Below are 15,040 nucleotides of genomic sequence, written 5' to 3'. Positions count from 1 at the left end.
AGAAATTGTTCAGGAGTCCTGATTTCATCAAATATATGTTATAGCCATTTTGAGAGATGTGGAAATATTATTGTCTGGCACAGAAAGAGGTTTCTAAGGATAGTTTTAAACATGAATAGCTGTAATACTTTCGCCCTATACTTCTGAAATCTCACCTGTGGTTTAAAATGTAAACAAGAGACTTATAAAGATGGCCTCTGGGGCCTCACATAACTAGAAGCATCTTGCTGTGTACACCCTATCAGAACCTTCTGCTTGGTTTGTGGAACTCAGTTTTTATTCCTGCCTCTACTTCTTCTATTATTTTTTGTGATTCATCAGCTCTACCATGCTACCACATCTCAAGGTCTGCTCAAATCCAGTGTTCTTAATGGCATGAAAGGCCTTAGTACCAATGTGAGGTACTACTCACATTGTCTTGTATTGATATTTTTAATAAATATAAATCATTTGCACATTCATTATTTTATTTATCTACTAATTACATAATTCATTTAGAAAAAACAGTAAATACCTGTTAGCTTATTCTGGAGATAGGAATTTAAGTGACTCTAGGATGGAGGAGAAAAACATGAATATAGGTCATTTTGTTATTATGTGTATTATGATATAAATGCATTTAAGACAAAACTGATGAACAAAATGTACTCTGGTCAATTTACTAAAGCAGGTAAAGTGTGTTTGACACACCCTAGATGACTCCCAATAATTCCTATGTCCTAGTATTTAAGATATTTTGTAATTGCCATTCCATGACAATGGGCAGAAACTGACTTGATCTAGCCAATAGAATATAGCAAAGGTAATAACAAGGAACATCTAAGAGTATGATACATTATACAAGGCTACATTGTAGCAGGCTGGAGTGAAAAACTCATTCACCAGCCTTAGAAAAGCATGTTGCTGTGAAATAAACCATCCCTTGAAGAGAGCTGACTGCCATAGAACTGCAGGCAGCCTTTCATAGTTGGGGGCTTCAGTCCTCCAACCTCAAAGTGCTGAATTCTGCCAACAACTGTGTGATCTTAAAAGAGGATTCCCAGCCTCAGATCAGCTTGCAGCTTCTGCTGACATCTTGACTATAGCTGGTGAGATCCCCAGCAGAAGACTAGAGTAGGTCATGATAGAACTCCTGGTGCACGGCAACCGTGAGAATAAATGTGTGCTGTTTTTAGCTAGCATAGGTTTGTGCTAATGTATTACCCAGCAATAGAAAATAAATACACAAAGTGAACCAGGAAAAAATTTTTTCATTAGTCAAGTGTTACCTGAGAATAGAGCTTTCTCTCTCTGAATCTAAAGAATGATTGTTATAAAGACAGAAATATATAGAGTGTTTCTAATATAACAAAAATATTTCCATTTGATACACTGGAATAAGCCATTTTAAGTACCTGCAATAACATGTCTTCTCTGGCCCTGGTCTAGTAAGAGGAATTTTGAAATGATGGAAATGATCTTGGCACTTAGTCAAAAGAAACTGTTCATATATCTATCATATAAGCATCAGAAGGAAAAAAAATATTTGGAACATGTGATACCCCTATTTGTGAATTCATTGATGATCTTAAATCATTACTCCCTGCTTCTTCTCAAGTATCAACTTCTGTTTCCTTATTTCCAGATGTGAACTGACCACGTTTTGCTGACTTTCTAAATTATTAAAGAACTATCACTCATGTGATCTAGAAGACAGATCAGGTTCTTCCAACTGCATATTTATATGTATTCAATTTGTCTCAGACCCTTGAAGCACTGCAGTTGATTTTATGGCATATGACTGCACCAGGTATTGATATATATGTACTGTCTTACTCAAAGATACTTAAGGTATTAGAGAATATATACGTATGTGTGTGCTATTTTTCCACACTTAGTTGTGAAAACACACACACCCACACACACATACACACATCTCATGTGAACTTTTTGTGAACTTTGTGTGCTATCCTAGGTAACTTTTGGAAATTTACTCTCTCCCTCTTTAATAGATTTGGTCCTGGGGACTGTATTAGAGGAAATTATATTCCATGATTTTATAATTATGTCAAAATGAATCCTAAATGTTATGTAAAAAAGGAACCAATTAAGATTTTTGGAGTATTTTTATCTTTCCTAGATTGTCCCTTAGAAAATTAGAATCCTCTTCCTTTTTTATTATTGTACAGAAAATTTTAAAACTATATTTTGATGTTTAAGCATGTGATCCAGAAATCTTACTCTCCTCACAGTGGATTAAAAAGTCATTTCTTGTAAATGGATATTATGTTTTCATCAGAAGACTTACTGGGACTTACCAAGGAATTAGTAACCTTAGACCACTCTGAGTAGCTATCTTCATTATGCAGAAACTACCCAGACAAAAGACAGCTTAAATTACTCAAATTATTAATGGTGAAGCTCTATTTTCCTAGAAAAGTACCAACAATGTGAGGTCAAGTTTTTAAATATGAGAGGCATTTGCTAAATCAGAGATGATTTTGCTGCAGAAAACAAGTTATTATTTGAAGCACCATAAGTGTTTTAACAATATGCTATATAGACTTCACCTCTTCTTGATATGAACTTCTGATTTTGACTGAAAATAATAAATCTTTATAAGTAATAGATGATCTTCATGTTCTGAAGGATAAGAAATTCTCAAATACTAATACTGAGACCTTACACTTTTGCATTCAGGAAGGAGTTAGAAATAAAATTCTAAACTTATTAGTGGTTTAATAACCATATTTTGATGCTTAAGCATCAAACTCATAATTGTGTTACTCATACTGAAATTGTATAACTTGTAATCAAAGGGGTTCTCTTTTAAGAATTTAGACTTTCTTCAGAAGGAACATAGTGAATATAGAGTAATAACTAAAAGAAAAGAAATTTTTTTAAAGAGAGAGAGAGAGAATCCTTTTCTTTCTTTCTTTCTTTTTTTTTTTTTTGTAGATGGACACAACACAATGCCTTTATTTTTATTTGGTGCCGAGAATCAAACCTGGGTCAAGCCCATGCTACGTGAGCACTCTACCGCTGAGCCACAATCCCAGCCGTAAGAAAAGAAATTTTAAATAAGAATTATTTCAAAAAGGAAGAAAATGCTGTACTGAAAGAGGAAATGTGTGATGGAACTTTGAACAGAGTGTGAGGCTTCCTCTAGCACAGAAGTTTCCTCAGCTGGCTGGCCTAATTAAAATTTTGATACTGACCAGATGTGGACCTTGGACAAGTTTGAATCCTTAAGTTTTATTGTTCCTGACTTAAAATAGGCACCTGTTGTGTATTGTAGTTGCACAATTGAATGAGTGCTTAGAAAATGATCTAGAAAATAGTAATCATTATTAGTAATTCTTATTATTTTTCCAATGGTATCAGGAGTTGAGGTTAAGAAATATAATACTAAATGAGAAAGTAATAAAATAGGGCATAAGGAAATACAGAAAAGACAAATAGAGAGAAAAGGACAATCCCTTGATCTCTTGGTGAAATGTCATTGTACTAGAAGAATTCAATGACAACATTTGTCTCTCCTTTGTAATTTTCTTTTGAGAGGGTCAGGATTTTCTCTTAATGGACAGAGTTATAGCAAGTTGTAATAATTGCATTAAAAACTATAAAGACCTAACAGAAGACCAAGTTGAGAGAAGACTTATTTCCAGTTATCCACCATAACCAGGTGCACACACCCAAATATGGCAAAGGTCAAGGATGTGTACTTTGGAGCTGCAGTTATTAAATTGAAGCCACTTTGCTTGAATAGAATACTATGTTAGAAATTCCCTTTTATTTTGCAGACACTTCTCAGTTATCTGCAAAAGAAAAAGGAAAATTCTACAATATCAAATTGTCTATCTCTTGTCACTCAATTACTTCTTTGGGTTTGCTTGACAATGTTTGTTTAATGAAATGGACACTAAACTAAATTATTGATTTTGAGGATATTTACCATGGCATAAAAACTTGGGAACAATTAACAAGAAATAGAATTATGTTGAAATCAATGAGTGAGTAATAAAAATTTGTATAGATACTAAGTGCTGTTGTAATTTAAAAAAAGAGAAGAAATCATTCTGGATTAGTCAATCTTGATAGTCTTCATCAGAACAAGAGATACTGATTGCAATAAAGAAGAAGTGACAACTATGTCCAAATTCTGCTGAAGGCAGAAAATGGTTCATGGAATTCCTTCCAGGTACAAAGCTTTACCAGCCATGATTATCCAGAGCACAGAGTAAAAGATGTGTGTGCTCAGATGGGAGGAAGACAGAAAAAGCGAGAGCTGGAAAATGAAATCCTGTGTGAAGTTTGATTTAGGTGTACTTCAATTTCACCTTCTTTGTCTCAAGACCATCTATGGCTTGATACATATTTTTAAAACATAAAATTATAATCAAAGTTCCTATTTCTTCAGTATGACTGCCTCATTTGAAAATGAAGGCATAGAGTGCCAGGATTACCAAAACTATTGCTTTTACCCAAAATGTTTAATCTTTTTTCAAGAAACCCTATCTTTTGAAGAAAAGTATTTTATCCATATAAGAATTTGTTTGGTGGATTATAAGGATTTATTACACCATAGTTTGCTGTATTTGCTTGTGTTTGTTTCTAAGTTATTTATCATTTTATCAAATACCTCCTATGATATAGATTTTCCTACTAGTATTGTCACCTTTACTTTTTACCCTATCTATCAAATTAAAAAAAATACAAAACCCAACACTAAGAATATTATCAACTCAGTTTTGAAAGACTGCCAACCTTTCAATTACATACACTGTGAGAAAATAAACAGTTGTATAGTATAGCTAAAAAAAACATGAACTGCAAAGAACCCCTTTACCTGGTTACTTCTTGAAACAATTTCTTGTTTTCCTTCTTTTACATTTTCTATGTGTTTTAGCTAACGTGTAACATTATTTGCATACTCTAAAACATTCATGTATCCCATAAAACCTCCATCTGCCAAAGATCTGTGATCCCACCTGGCCTTTCTCCCCAGAAATAGTTTAACTCAGTCAACAATTACAAATTGCAAAACAGGGCCCATATCAGCACTTACTTTTTGCTCTTCAGTTAAGGATCACACTGCAGATAACACAGAATTTAGCCAATAAAATATCCAGGAGTCTTCTCTTTGTTTTTTATGTTTCATACCTAGGGAGTCAACACTTGCATGATACAGTATGATTCTTATAAAGGGTCTCTCAGATCTTATGAGTTATATACTTTTTAATAATATAATATCACAAGTGTCATCTCATGAGTTCTCTCCACTAAGGACAACTTGGCAATCACCTTCCTGTATGTCATCAAAAGGAGTCTGGAAAAGTGTCTTTAAAGAATATTTGCAATTTTGTCCTCAAAACTATAATTTCTTTTAATTTACTTCAGCACACACATAAGGAGGGCATTTTGATGATGATTTGTTCCCAAACACTTCTCCTGAGAACACATAAACCATTGCCATACCCAGTTCCTTAATCTTAGGCCTAATAATGCTACATACTATCATATCCTTGTATATAAAGATGGTGGATTCATTAAAAATTGCAAGGGTATAAGAGAAGAGATAAACAGATAAATGTATAACATATAAGCTCATCAACAAATTCTTTTAAAACAAATTCAAAATAACCAAGAATAAAATTTTTATCTTCTGAAGGAAAAAAGATCCTCCATAAACTGCAGGCAGTGGGGTGGAAGGGAGACAAAAAAAAGAAATTTGAGCTTTCAAGGATTTGAAATTCATAAAAAGTAAATATAAGCATTTACATCATTAATCTTTCAATGTGAATATTGCTATCAGAAAAAAACAACAGAAAAAAATAAAACAAGGTAAACTATAGACTTGATTACATACAGTCACATTTTTACATATAAGATTCTGATAGGGAATTCCTGTCTTGTTAATAATGTCCAAACTTTATATAACCCTCAGTAAATCTAAACATATCAGCAATAAAATTATCCTTGATAAAATTTGTCATTCATTAAATTTAATAAGAGAACTAAATATTCTTTGTAAACTGTCTCCAAATTTTATCAAGCAAAATGCGCCCAGTAGAAATGATACAAAACAAAAATGTGAAAGACAGAACATATCAGTCACAACATTTGGTATAGATTAAAAAGTAGAATCAATCTTATCTTTGTTGTCTAATTTATGAAAGAAAAATGAATTAATATAAAGTAATTTAAATATTTTATCTCCATATTATAAAAATAATTGAAACAAATTTGAGATAACTTCAAAAATTTCATCTCAAAATAAATATTTCACTAAAATGTTTTCAATTCATCAATATAAATCCTAGAAGTCCACAATGTAAAAAAAATAGTGTAAAATCTTACAATCTGTCCATAATTATTTCAAAACAGAATCAAAATATTTTGTATCTTAGCATCTATCCATAAATCATGAAGAAAACTGATTTAGCTAAAACATTTCCTTCATATTCATGCCAGACTTTAAAATATGTCAAGTATTGTAATTGATAGAGGAAGTCTATTTCAACATTGTTTTATTTATAAATGGTATGAAAATCATAGTTTGAAGGGCTTTTGTTAATTGAAATGTTGTTATTCAGTTAAGAAAGAAGAAGATATATATAAATGTCAGAGTCACCCTTTTTAAATGTAAACAGAGAAAAGATATCAAAGTTTTCTGCAACAATTGTAATTGCTGGTTTTATTAGGCATTGGGAGTATTTGTATTGTCATTCTGCACAGGTTTGTGGATCATGTATGTTTTTAGTGAATTTTATTTGAATGAGACAGCAATAAAAGCAACTACACAACATATAAAAGAGTTGCATATAACAACCTTAATATCAGATACTTTTAAAAAAATTTTGTTTTGCTGTTCTCCATGGTTATTATAGATCATCTGCTGCCCATTTGGCCTCATACACTGACTACTAACTAGTAAATGTCCCTACTAAAAATAACTACTAAAATAAAGCAAAAACTATGGATTATCAAATGAATTTCCCTTCTTCATATGTTATTTTTCTTTCTGTTAATGGATCCATTTTTGCCTTGACTTTCATATGCCATTTGCCATCTACTTTCCTGGTTTCTTATCACATTTTAAGGTACAGATATCATAGCAACCTTTGTCATGGATGCTGTGTGGATATCTCTAAATTATCTGTAGATTCTTGGCATATTAACAATATGTTACATAATGAAAGGTGTGACTGATAGTTGATCATTATTCTTAGGTGAAATTCAAGGTTACTGTAATAATTCTTTGAAATAATTACTATGTGGTGATATCTGTAGCATCACAAATAAGGCAAAAAATAATTGCAGTAGGATTCGGGCCTGCTTTACAGTTTTTGTTCTGAAGTTAAAATAAACTAATTTTGTTCTGCCTTAAGGCAGTTTGTTGAAAGTTGGTGGCCAAAACCTCTCTGTCATTCACCCCAATCACTAAGAACACTGATGATTCTCACATATCAACTGAAAGCTGGAATAAATCTGAATACCATATTAATACACATGCACACACATAAATATACTTTTAGTATTAACAATAAATTCATCCATACAATTGTTCCATATTTGTTGAATGTTCAATGTGTATAATCTGCTCTAGAGATAAACAGACATATCAATAAATAATTCTGAAATAATTGTACATGTACTTAACATGTACAATAATAGGAATGTGTGTATATTATCATGGGCATTCTCATGTGGAAAGCCATCTACTTTACTTTAATGGAACTAGAGGGAGAAGCAAGGAAGAATTCTTGCGAATGTTGATAACCAAGCTGACCTTTATTCATTCATTCGTTTCTCCAGAAAATATTTATTGAGAATCTGTTATATATGAGACATTGTTGTAGGCAATATAGTAATAAATCAAATATTTTTGTGGATAATTTTCATTTATAGTTTACATAAACATTTTAAATTCTAGTGGAGAAAAATTTAATGAAGTAAATGAAAGGGGTAGGCATTAAATGAAATTACAAGCTGGAGAAGATAAATTAAAAAGTACATAAGAAAAGTGTGTTAGGAAACTAGGCAGTAATTGGGAATAATACTCATTGACAGGAAAGCCTAGAACTCACGCAAGTGTGTGATACTGCTAGTTGAAAATCAGTTTGGATTCTCCATATACAACTTCCATGCTTATATTACTGTAAAATATTGATTAGCAATTGCCATAGTAATATTTTTGATAAGTCCTTTAGGAAACACAAAATAAATGGCAGGTGTTTAGGGAGAAGTGAATGTAGAAACCAGGTAACTCAGAACAATTCTGCATTATGATATTTAATCTCCACAAATTGGCATTAAGTCATCTATATTTTAAATGAGCTCATACAATAAGATAAAGTGTGAGACTTTTCTGGTCATAGAGACTAGAGCTATATTTAATCATATTATATGATGCTCTCCCAATAGTATTTTATATTGCAAGATTATAGAGACCCCTTTACAAAATCTAAAAGACAAGAGAAACTTGAGTATCAAGATTTTACCAAAGAGTATAGAATAGTCATTTCCTCACATGGGGCATGATATTATTGCATAGCAATTACATAGAAAAGGTAATGTTTTTAAAATTAGATTCTATTTATTTGTTTGTTTGCTTATTACAAAACAGCCTCTTCTAGGCTAGATCAAACTGCGTGCTGATATGGTGCTTCAAGTATACTTCCTTTTGAAAAGGCTGTGAACTCCTTGAGCTCAAGATTATTGTAATCTAATCATGTCCCAGGATTCACCTGATCATACTATGATTAAAACAGTTCAAAGTATGAAGCACCTTTCCCAGAAACCTAGGATGTTTGATCGCCAGGGAATCACATTCAGATTGTTTAAAATGTATTATTTAATGCAATACAGAAGTCATCCTCCAAAATGGCACTGTGAGAAGGCAACCATGACTTAAGAAACTTCTCAAAATGAGTTTGAACTCTTCCCAAGTGCTTTCTAAGTGAAAATGAAGTGTCTCATATAGAATAATACCTCAGAGAGGAGGCACTAGATAATATTGAATTATTGGGGTCTCCAGTAAAATGGTTCTTTAAAAGAACAAATCAACTTCACCAAAACCAAAATCTATTTCCTGCAGGTCAAAGGTACATTTGGTATTATAAGGATATAAACACCAAGAGATTCAGTCATCCTTAGGTAATTTTCAGGGTTTTGGTTCCAGAAACACCCGAACCACATGGGCTCTCAAGTCCCTTGTATAAAATGGCATAGTATTTGCACAGAATCTATACACACCCTTCCATATACAGTCATGTGACACATAACAATGGTATACACTCTGAGAAATTGCCGCAGTCTGGCTGCAGCAAAATAACGGGGGGGGGGGGTGATGAACAACTTGTGTAGATTGATACAGCAGGAGTGGGAGCCATTTATTGTAGGACAGGAGGGGCATATATACATTCCACACAGCTTATCTTAATTAACATAAAATAGATACAGCAGTCAACCAATAAGGAATCTCCACACTTAATGGCTCCCTGGCACCACCTCACAAACCACTCCCCCTGGTAAAATGCCAGGCACCATCCTGACTTGTTTACAGACTCTAACAAGAAATGAATCATTAGATGATATCATGAGTGGGCACACATCAGAGTGTGCTAGGTGATACAGCCTACTGCATTTCTAGGATCTATTGTGTAGCCTATTGCTTGTGGCTACCAACTGTACATCATGTTACTGTACTAAGAAGGCAACTGTAATACAATGATAAGTACTTGTCCATATAACATAGAAAAGGTACAGCAAAGACATGATATAAAATATAGAAAATAGTACACCTATATAGAGCACTTAACATGAATGGAAAGGAAATTTGGTCTGGATGAATGCATATGATGAACATGACTATACACTACTCCAGACTTTATAAATACTGTCAATATAGGCTGCACTAAGTTCTTTCTTGAATAAATTAATCCTAATTTACTGTAACATTTTTACTTTTTAATTGTTTTAACTTTAGGGGGGTGGGGGGAGCATACTGGGGATGAAACTCAGCAGCACTCAAACACTGAGCCACATCCCGAGCCCTATTTTGTATTTTTATTTAGAGACAGGGTCTCACTGAGTTGCTAAGCACCTCACCATTGCTGAGGCTGGCTTTGAACTTGTGATCCTCCTGCCTCAGCCTCCTGAGCCACTGGGATTATAGGCATGCACCACCACAGCTGGATTTTAACTTTTTGACCCTTTGGTATTACAACAGTTTAAAACACAAACATATTATACAGCTTTTAAAAATATTTTCTTTCTTTATACCTTTACCCTATTTTTTTATTTAAAAATTTGTTACTTTTTAATTAAAAAAAAAGAACATGAAGTCAAAAAAACACATATATTATTCTAGGCCTACACAGAGGATCAGGATCATGAATATCACTGTTTTCCATCTCCACCTGCTGTCCTATTAGAAGATCTTCAGAGGAGCTGATGTTTATAATAACAATAGCTTCCTCTAGATGACTTCCTGAAGGACCTAAAGACTCCTTTACTGTTAACTCTGTTTTTATACAAGTAGCAGTACATTATAAAAAATGAGGAAAAGTATAATATTGTAAACACTCAAACCAGTACCACAATCACTTATTAATCATTATCAAACATTAGATATAGCACTGATTAAATGTGTCAAACTTTCATATGAATGGCAGCACATTAATTTTATTCATGCAGTTTCACCACAAACATGTGGGTATTGCATTAAATTACATTACCATGGGTATTCTGTCACAGAATGATAGGAATTTTTTTTAGCTTTTTTATGATTTTATGAGATCATGGTCATATATGTGGTTCATCATTGATCAAAATGTCATTATGTGGTATATCCATGTAATTTAAACCATCTCTAGATTACTCATAATACTTCATACAGCTGAAATTATATTTAAATAATTATACTGTGTTGTTCAGGGAACAATGAGAAGAAAAAAATCTGCATATGTTCTATGTAGGCACAATTTTTCTTTCAAATATTTTAGATGGACAATTGGTTGAATCCATGGATGTAGAACCAAAAGATATGGGAGGTCACATTTTGTCAGGTTCAACAAATTTAAGAATAAAGTCATATATATTCAAACAAACAAACAAAAAATATTTTACAAACAGACATTTATCTCAGGATTAGATAATGTACTTTTCACCCAGTCAATGAGTCTTGAGCTTTCCCAGGGTGCTCACCCTAAAATTTCTCTTTACTGAAATTATTGTTAGGATATAATTTTATGGGTATATGTGGGCAGGTTATTGACTCACATAAATATGATATACCAATGATAGATAACGCATTCTATTTCTATACCTACATTTAACTATCTGACTGTCTGTCTATCTATCTATATCTATTTGATTTGTTTTCCACTGCCTTTATTTTTCCACTATCAAGGGCAAGATGCCAGAGAAATATCACTCCTGGAGAGTTGTAGAAAATGTGAAAAATACAACTTTGATGGAATAGATCTACCAGTCTCATAAGCAATTGTGATTGCTGAAATAGTGTTTTGGAGGTATAGAAGAATTTAAAACACCAACACACATGAGGGAAATCTCAGCCATCTGTTGAGCTGTTCTGAAAGCTTTCTTGTTACTGGTGCTGAGACAATACAGGTTCCATTAAATGTGATTGACTGGTTAATATGTGTGATGGATGGGTTCTAAGAGTGCTATATCTATGTTCCAGGTAACAGACTGTCCTCTTCCAGATAGTTTGTGGCGTCATCATGATCTTGAATCTTGCCAGATTTGTCTCTCTGCCTAAGCCCTTTGTATGCCACAGTGTTTTCAGATAGGCCCTGTCTGTAAGGTCTCCCCTGGGCCCCACAGTGCATGCTCAGGGCTTTCTCCCACCCTATGCTTAGCCTGCTTCCTGAAATTCTACATCTATGGGAAGGGAATTTTTATAAAGAGAATCTTAATTGAGTTATTAGATGTACCAAACATTAACTAAGAAATCCCCAAGGAAAACAATAAAGTAAAACTACTGGGAAATGGAAAATCCTTGCAATTCCTGTACAATTTGTTCAAGGATGAGCAGTGGCTATAAAAAGAAAGACCAAAGTTTGTCCATATCTATATAAAGTTGAAGTCAAAAAAGACTGCATCATTATTACAGATTTTCAGAGACCTTAGTGATGTTACTAACATAAAAGCTTACAAAGAAGTGAAGGAGAGGAAAAAGCTGTATACCTTGTTTAGTTGGAACTGCATATTAAAAAATTGATAACATGTATGCCTCCAGAGAGTTAAAATATACGGATAATTATATCACTTGGAGAGAGCTATAATATAGCTTGAAAAATGTACTGTTATTTTTATTCCTGATTCTGATTGTGGGACAAAGGCAGGAAAGTATACAAATTATTTTTAGTGATTTTTACCTTGCTTGACATTTCACAATTCTAAAATGTACAAAATCTGTATAAAATATTACAAATATCAAAATAATCTTCCTTTGTAGCAAAATTGTGCTATTAGTGATGTTCTTGCTCATAACTATAGATCATAACAATATTGGTTCTCTAAGGACAAAAATGGGAGAATTAGCATTTTCCTTTGACTATTATATTTTATTTTCAGGAAGCATAAAATATAACTTATGTAATTTTTAGTCTATTATTTGAAATGGCATAAAGTTTTAATAATAATATGATTTTTCCTTAGTACGTTTTCAACTTTGGAAATGCAGGAGAAATGACTCTTCCAATGAAAGGTATCAGGGATCCCTGGAGAAGTCGTAAGCCTGGAACTGGGACAGAGAAAATGCAAAATCATTTTCAAAACCAAAAATAACAAATGCTGACGAGGTGCAGAGAAGAGAGAACTCTTATACACTGTTAGTAGGGATGTAAATTAGTACACCCATTATGGAAAACAGTATGGAGATTCCTCAAAAAACTAAAAATAGAACTACCATATGATCCAGCAATTCCACTAACGAGTGTATATCTAAAGGAGATGATTCATATAACAAAAAGATACTTGCACTCTCATGTTTATTGTGGCACTATTTCAATAGCTAACATATGGAATCATCCCAGATGCCCTTCATTGGATGAATGGATAAAGAAAATGTGGTATATATACAAAATGGAATAGTAGAAAGAATGAAATCCTGTCATTTGTAGAAAAATGAATGAAACTGGAGGTCACAATGTTCAATGAATAAACAAAATTCAACAAGAAATACCAGGAAAAGTTACAGGATGTGATAAAGACAATGGCAGTGATGATGGCTGCAAGACATTAAAAAGATATAAGATCCAGTGGACAAATGGGTAGCAATTTGAGCATCAAGATTAATAACTATTGTATTGAAATATATATTATATTATGTATAATTATATATATTAATAACTATGGTATTTAATTATATAGCCCAGAGAACACTGAGTATACAATGATGAAAATAGAAAATTTAATAAATAAATGGAGGGGAATATACAATGGTTCCTTACATAAAAGTTCTTCATAATAATAAAGAGGAAATGAAACAAATAAAAATCACCACTTGTCAAATACCACAGAGCTTCTTGCAGGCAATATAAGCATATTAAACTTAAAAGGCTAAAAATGAAAAAAGAAACAATTGTCTATTTTTAAAACATTTGTTTCAAATATGAGCTATTTACAAAAAGAAAATAGTAACTTTATAATGAAGAAGTCCAGCAAACATTGCTTTACCTCAGTTTTTAGAGTGAACATCACTAGTAATAACAGACATATCAGCATCTTGTTGTCTTTGATATGATGCACTGAGAAGGGCACATCACTTTTATGGTACTTTTTACAAAAATCCATAATTTTAACAGAGTCATAAGGAAACATAAAATTCAAATAAAAGAATGTATTACCAAACATCTTAATAGTCATATATAATACTCCAAAGATCATGACAAACAACAAATAACTGAGAAAATATATATTGGAGAAGACTATGAGATACAATGCTCAAGAGAACTTTGAAATATTTCTACTGAAAGTTATTTATGAGACCAGTTCTAGAAGAAATCAAGGAAAATGGAACTAATATTTGAATGGAAATTACTGAAATAAGATGTACTGCCTAGATTAAGTTCACGATCCAGGAGAAGCTACAATAAGAATTATATACTGCCATTTTATTTCCCCTAAATTATGTAGAAATGAGTTCAAGGAAATCAATGAGTGTGCTATTGTAATTTTTTGTCTTTTAAATATAATTATCATATATATAATAGCTGTTGCTTTTATAGGTCTATACCTTATTTATCATAGTTCACTTTAAATATCAAGCTCTGGTTTTAACAGCTTAAAGAGATATCACAAAGTTTTACTTGTTTAAGGATTATCTGGAAAAATTCTTCAACAAACTTTACATGTTTTAAAAAAATATCTGTTAATACCTTTTTGTAATCTGTCATGCAAAGTTAACAGAGAGATTATCTATTCTCAGTGTTTTGGCCCATGATTTCAACATTAAAATATTATACTGTTTGTCACCTTCTTATTTTGTGCTGCTTTGTGAATGCTTGTGTAACATCATTGATGGGTTTTATTAAATTGTCTATCATTTTATTGTTGAATTTATTTTTTCTTTTTTAAAATAAAAAAATCAGTTACTTCAGTTTCTTTATTCTAAGTCCCCACATAAATAAACAGCAGCCATCACACATTTTTTATTTAAATTCTAAAATCTTTTGAAAATTGATCCATTAAGATAAATGGAAACGTTCACCCACTGCTAACATAATCACTTTTAACAATACCTGTTATAACATTGTTAAAAACATTATTTGAAATGCTATCTTATATAACTATTATAATTTTCTAAGTTACATTTTGCTTGTAGTGCCAGTACTGGATTTATTCCTGTTTGTCTGGGTTTTTCTCAGAGAAAACCATCAATGCCCATATGTCTCATTTTCGCCCTAGTTTTTCTTCATCGCATTTGTTCAAGAACTAGTTCTTACTGAAGCTAGAAGCCCATATGTTTTTCTGTCCCAAATATTGTGATATCTAGCCAGTTTCTCACCCAGACCTGGAAGCATCAGAG

Source organism: Ictidomys tridecemlineatus, chromosome 2, assembly GCF_052094955.1.
Source record: "Ictidomys tridecemlineatus isolate mIctTri1 chromosome 2, mIctTri1.hap1, whole genome shotgun sequence".
Taxonomy (NCBI): Eukaryota; Metazoa; Chordata; class Mammalia; order Rodentia; family Sciuridae; genus Ictidomys; species Ictidomys tridecemlineatus.
Note: the sequence above shows the minus strand (reverse complement) of the source record.